The sequence below is a fragment of the Antechinus flavipes genome, chromosome 1, assembly GCF_016432865.1.
Source record: "Antechinus flavipes isolate AdamAnt ecotype Samford, QLD, Australia chromosome 1, AdamAnt_v2, whole genome shotgun sequence".
Lineage (NCBI taxonomy): Eukaryota > Metazoa > Chordata > Mammalia > Dasyuromorphia > Dasyuridae > Antechinus > Antechinus flavipes.
The window spans coordinates 582,916,660-582,923,618 of NC_067398.1; positions in this window are offsets into that span (position 1 = coordinate 582,916,660).

Sequence of the window (6,959 nt, forward strand, 5' to 3'; positions counted from 1 at the left end):
TACTGTGAGAGATGCATTGGGTTTGGAAATAGAGAATAAGGGTTCAAATTCTAGCTGTCTTAATAACTAACTGCCTGATTTGGGGCAAATTCCTTAGTGTGGAGGGCTCTATTTCTTAGTCTATTAAAGTAAGAGTTGGATTAGACGATGTTTTAAGGTCTTGGATAGTTTTAAATCTAAGATGATACGGTCTCAGTCCATTTTTCAATCTTAGCCTGCCAGGAGTAAGGCTAAGAACTTATAGGATCATATATTTATTTAGAATTAGAAGGAACCCCATTTTCATTTTACTGCTGAGGAAAGGGAGACCCAGAGAGGTAACACATTTACTTAAGAAAGTGACAGCTAGAATTTGAACCCAGGTTTTGGGGGCAACTGATACAGGGAATTCCCATGGAGCCAAACTTGGGTACACTTAATATTTAATGCTATTTGTATTTAGTGATTTTTCAGTTGTGTCTGACTTTTTATGACCCCATTTGGTGTTTTCCTAGCAAAGATACTGGAAGGGTTTGCCATTTCCTTCTTCAGATCATTTTACATATGAGGAAACTAAAGCAATTAGAGTTAAGAGACTTGCCCAGAATCACACAGTGAGTGTCTGAAACCAGATTTCAACACAGGAAGATGAATTTTCCTGACTCTAGGTCCAGTTAGTAAGTGTCTAAGGCTAGAACTGAACTGTGGAAGAGGAGGTTCAGCACTCATGCAATGAGCCCCTTATTAGTATATCTGTGCTAAATTATGCAATTGCTTGTTATGCCCTTTATTAGGATGACCCCATACAAAATTGTTAAGGATAAATTTTTCTTTGGGTTTTCTTCTCCTCTTACTATATATCCTGGGTCCTCATGCCACCCCCTGGGGGATCCTTACGGGAGATATGTGTATATATATATATATATATATATATATATATGTATGTATGTATGTATGTATCTTTGAATTTTCATGATTGGAGAAATGGAAAGTGTTTTCATTTACCTATTTGTATGTTTTACTTTCCCAGGATTTGAAAACTGGGAAAATTGTCAAATATGCACATAAATTCAAAGACAATGGGAGATAATATATAATACAATTATTGAGTTTGTATGAGACAGATTGAAAGTGGAATGGGATTTAAAGAAGGTGGAAATGAGGGTAGGATTATAGGGTTGTAGCTGGAAGTTCTATGATGTCAGGAGTTAGTTGATGATGACTATGGAATTAGAAGAATACACAAGAGAATTCAGTCCAACAAATCCCAAATTTGGCTTGAGTGTGTTTGAAAAACTAAACTTTTTTCTGGGACCAGGAGTAGAAAATGAATGGCATGTCCTCAAATTTCCAGTCCAGAACTTTGTACTAGAACACACTGCCTTAATTTATTATAATGTACTTTAACATACAATAGTAACAGCTAACATTTACATGTTGCTTACAATTTCTAAGTACTGTGCTAAGGGCTTTATACATATCATCACCTGATTCTCACAACAATCCTGGGAGGTAGGTGCTGTTATTATTCCCATTTACAGATAAAGAAACTGAGGCACATAGGCTAAGCATTTTAAATCCACAACTGAATTTAAATTCTTTTTGATTCTGGCTTTGATGCTTTATCTACTATACCCCCCCTAACTCAAGATTATCATTATTAACACACATTTATTATAAACTATGTTTCAGATACTATATGAGCACTTTGGATACAAGAAACAGCAAAAACATGGTCCTTGTTCTCAAAGAGTTCACATTATAATACAAGACAAGTATTTGTTGTCATTTTTTCTTTGGCAAAGATATTAGAATGGTTTACCATTTCCTTCTCTAGGTCATTTTACATAGGAGGAAATTGAAGCAAACAGGGTTAAATGATTTGCCCAGAGTCACACAACTTATAGATGAAGCCATTTTACAGATGAGGAAACTGAGGCAAAGAGATTAAGTGACATGGTTGGGATCACAAGGCCAGTAAGTGTCTGAAGCTAGATCTGAATTCAGGCTCAGTGCTCTTGCAAGTTATTAGCCTATGACTTTCCTTGCTTTCTCAGCTTAATTCCTTGAAAAAATTATTTTATTTTTCTTGTTTTCACTTTTCTGCTCACTTCTCAACATTTTTGCAGTCTGGTTTTCAGCCTTATATTCAATTGCCTCTCCCAAATTTATCACTGATCTCCTAACTGCCAAATCTTATGGCTTTTTATAAATCCTCATCTTTCTTGATATTTTTTAAGTGATATTCAACACTATGGATCACTTTCTCCTCCTCCTAGATACTTTTGTCTTTGAGTTTGTGATGCTTCTCTCTGCTGGTTCTCCTCCTGTCTGGATATCCCTCAGGTTCTTTGCTGGGTCAGAGTTAGCTAGGTAGCATAATAGATAGAGTGTAGGATTTGGAAGTAAGAACACTGAAATTTCAATCTTTCTTACTTACTAGTTGTATGACCCTAAGCAAGTCAATTAGAGTCTATTTTCTCATATTTTTGTGAAATGAGGGTAATCATAACAGTTATCCTTGAATCAACAGGGCTATTGTCAGGGTTAAATTAAATAATATATGTAAAATACTTTGTAAATCTGAAAGCACTATATAAATGTTATCTATAGTTATTGCTCATATAATGTATCCTCCCTGTACAGCTCTGTCCTGTGTCACAGAATTTTAAAATTTGCTTTCTATTGGCTCCAAAATAGCCATTTTATTTGTACTGAGTTAATCTAATTGGCTGAGGTTTTCCTTCTAAGTGTGGAATTTAGCTGAGACCTCTAATAATTTTACTCAGATGATTTATAATTAAGGGGTTAATTAATTTTACGATAACCATTTAAAATTAGCATAAGCATTACCTGGCTAATTTTAAATGCCTGAGAAACTGCATTATTTGCTGATTTATCTGCAACCTGATCTGATGTATTTTTTCCTCTGGTGTTATTTTTGATAGGTAAACTTCCTTCCTCTCCAATAGCCTGCTATTTACAAGTTTATCTTTTTTTTTTTTAATATAGGAAAAGGGAAGAATTTAGGACCAAAGAAGATTGAGAGCATCACAAAATGTAAACTAGATAATTTTGATTACATAAAATTAAAAAGTTTATGCACAAAACCAATGCAAACAAATTTTAAGGAAAGCAGAAAATGGAATAAATTTCTTCAACAAGTATTTCAAATAGAGGCCTCATTTTTCAAATATATAGAGAACTGAATCTGTTATAAGCCAGAACTTGAAACAAGGTGATAACTCACTGGAATTGATACAATGCTTATTGGTTCACACATTAGAGCAAGTCCTTACAAGGTGTTAAGTCACTAATATTGATAGAAACAATGCTTAAGTTAACACCTTTGAGAGTTCACACATTAGCTCACACATTAGTTCACACTCATTTGGGAAATTTCAGGGTTTAGTATGAGATATCCAAATTCACACCTCCTATAATCCCACTCTCAGAGGAAGAGTCAACTTTTGAGTTTATGCCTCTAAAAGAGCATAAAAACAGCTGAGCTCAGTCAGGAGGGTTCAGTTGAAAAGATTGAGAAGAGGGGAGCATCAGTTGGAGATTGAGAAGCCAGGAGTCGGAGTTGAGCTGGAGGCAAAAGCTGGCAAAGAAGCTGTAAGAGCTCTTGGAACCAAGGAGGGAGATAGACCACCAAAGAAACTAATGGGGCTATTTTGGAGGAAGCAATAAAAGATCTGAACTTTTAACACCTGGCTGCATTTGGAGTGATTATTACTCTGAACTGAAATGAAAGGTGCCTCCAGAAACCTCTCCAAGAAACCTGCTCCCAGAGAGAACAACTATATTATACAAAAGAAGAGAACACTACATGAATCAAATTTATAAAAAATACAAGTCATTCTCCAATTGATAAATGGTCAAAGGATATGAACAGGCACTTTTCACACAAATCATAGCTATCTTTATTCATATTTAAATGCTTTATATAATTTTTGATTAGAGAAATGCAAGTTTTTTTCTAGTAAATTTATTTATTTTTAATACATATTGCTTTATAAATCATGTTGAGAGAGAAAAATCAGAGCAAAAGAGAAAAACCATGGAAGAGATAAAAAAAAAAAACAGAAAAAAGAAGTGAACATAGAATATGTTGAATTACATTCAGTCTCCGTTTTTCTGGAGGCAGATGGCAGTTTTGGTCCAAAGTCTATTTGGAATTGCTTTGGATCACTGAACCACTGGAAAAACACCAAGTTTTTCATAGTTGGTCATCACACATTCTTGCTGTTATTGTATGTTGATTCATGTTATTTGTTTCATCACTATTAGCCTATGTTATATTGCTATGTGCTTATGTAATTTCTGTAATTATGTGTAATACCTCCCATACTGATGTATTTTTGTATACCTGTTTCAAATGAGCTCTTTTAGAAACTCCTGGGCCTGCTTGTTTTGCTCAGCATCAGTGTGTGTAAATCTTTCTAAAATCTATTATCAGGAAATAATATTCCATTACCTTCACATACCACAACTTGTTCAGCCATTCCCCAATTGAAGGATATCTGCTCTTTTCCAATTTTTTGCTACCACAAAAAGAACTGCTACAAATATTTTTGCACATATGGATGCTCTTCCCTCCTTTATGATTTCCTTGGAATACAGATACAGTAATGACACTGCTAGGTTAAAGGGTATGCACAATTTTATAGCACTTTGAACATAATTCCAAATTGTTCTGTAAAATGGTTGGATCATTTCATAACTCCACCAACAATGCATTAGTGTCCCAGCATTATCTTTTCCTGTCATCTTAACCAATCTGAGAGGTATGAGGTGGCACTTCAGAGTTGAGGAATGCAAATTAAAACAACTCTGGGATACCACTTCACATCTATTAGAGTGGCTAATATGACAAAAAAGGAAAATATTGGATGTTGGAGGGGATGTGACCCTATTGCATTGTTGGTGGAGTTGTGAACTGTTTCACATTGTTTCATATTGCTCAGGAGAGCAATATTCTCTAGCTGCTCTTTTTGTGTGGTTAAAAAATTGGAAATCAAAGGAATGCCCATCAATTGGGGAATGGCTAAATAAGCTGTAGTGGTAGATGATTAGAATGAAATATTATTGTCCATAAGGATGACAAGCAGAATTGTTTCAGAAAATAAGCAGGACAAGAAGGATGATTTCAGAAAAACCTGGAAAGTTTTACATGCTCTGACACTGAGTGAAATGAACAGAACCAAGAGAATATTGTACATAGTAACAGCAATATTGTTTAATGAAGAATTGTGAATGACTTAGTTATTCTCAGCAATACCAAGACAATCCAAAGGGACTAATGGTGAAGCATATTATCCCTCTTCAAAGAAAGAACTGATATTGATTGAATACAAACTGAAATATACTGTTTTTCCCTTTCATTTTTTTTATGAGTCTTCTTGTAAAAAATGACTAGTATGGAAATGTTTTATATAATTGCACATGTATAACCTACATCTAATTGTTTACCATCTCAAGGAGGGAGACAGCGAGGGATTGACAGAATTTGGAACTCAAAATTGTAAATAAAAATGTTAACCTTTTTTAAAAAAAAGTTTGAAAAAAATTCAAGTTTATCTTTGAAATATAAATCTTTCCCTTTCAGCAACTGTACATTTTTTTCTGACATAATTAAAAACTTTTAATAGTATGAAAATTTTTTCTAGTCCTCAGCAGTCATTTTTTAAATACCAGGAATCTATGTTTCAGGGATATAATAAATCAACGACTGGAATATCTCATAATGTTAGTATGATTGGCAGCAGTACTTATCAATGCATCCTTGAATATTTTCAGTCTCTCTCTCTTCTTTAATTTGAGCAATTTAGCTTTCATGGGTTTAAGTTAATTATCATCTCTATCCTGATAACTGCCAGATTTATATACAAAGCTCTATTCCCTCTTTTGACCTTCAGGTCCACATCACTAGCTATGCCTTGGAAATTTTGAACCAGATGTCCCAAAGACATAGCAAATTCATCATTTTTAAAACAATTCATTATCTTTCCCTAAAACATATCCATGTCCCAAACTTCCCTATTTACTCTGAGGTTACCACCATAATTCTTTTAATCACCCAAGTTTACAACTTCAGCATTATCCTGTCTTATTCTCCTAGTCAGTCATTGCAGTCATGTCTTATTTGTGACCCATTTGAAGTTTTCTTACTAAGGTACTGAAGTGATTTGTCATCCTTTTCTAACTCATTTTACAGTTGAAAAAACTGATGCAAACAGGGTTAAGTGACTTGCTCAGGTACACAGAGCAAATAAGGATCTTGAAGCCACATTTGAACTCAGATCTTCTTGACTCTGTGCCTGCCACCTAACTGCCCTAACATATCTTAATTATTCTATCTCAACTCTCTCCTCATTCCAATTCATTCTCCACACAGCTGTCCAAGTGGTTTCCTAAACTATAGGTCTAATTAAGTCACTACCCTGCTCAATAAACTCTAGTGGTTCCCTCTTATCTCTACAATAAAATATGAATTCCTGTTTGACATTAAAAGACCTTTCATAACCTGACTCCAACCTACTTTATTAACCTTATTATACATCACTCCCTCTCTTGCACAATATGGTCTGGCCAAATGGGTCTTTATTTGTATTTTGTAGGTTTCCCCTACATAACACTTCTATCTCCTGGTTTTGTGTTTTTGTACCAGCAACCTCTCATACCTGAAATTCACCCCCTTTTCAACCTCTCAGATTCCATAAGCTTCCTTCAAGGCCCAGCTAAGGTCCCACCTTTATGAAGTCTTTCCACTTACTTCTAGTTATTAGCACTTTCCTTCCCCAAATTATATTGTATATACCTATATAGATATATATTCTTCCCCAACTATATTGTAAGCTCCTTAAGGGCAAAGACTGTTTTGTTTGTATCTTTTTTATCCCCAACATTTTGGGACACATAGGTATTTAGTATAAAATATCTGTTGATTGATAACGCTTTATTCTCTGCTAGTTCTT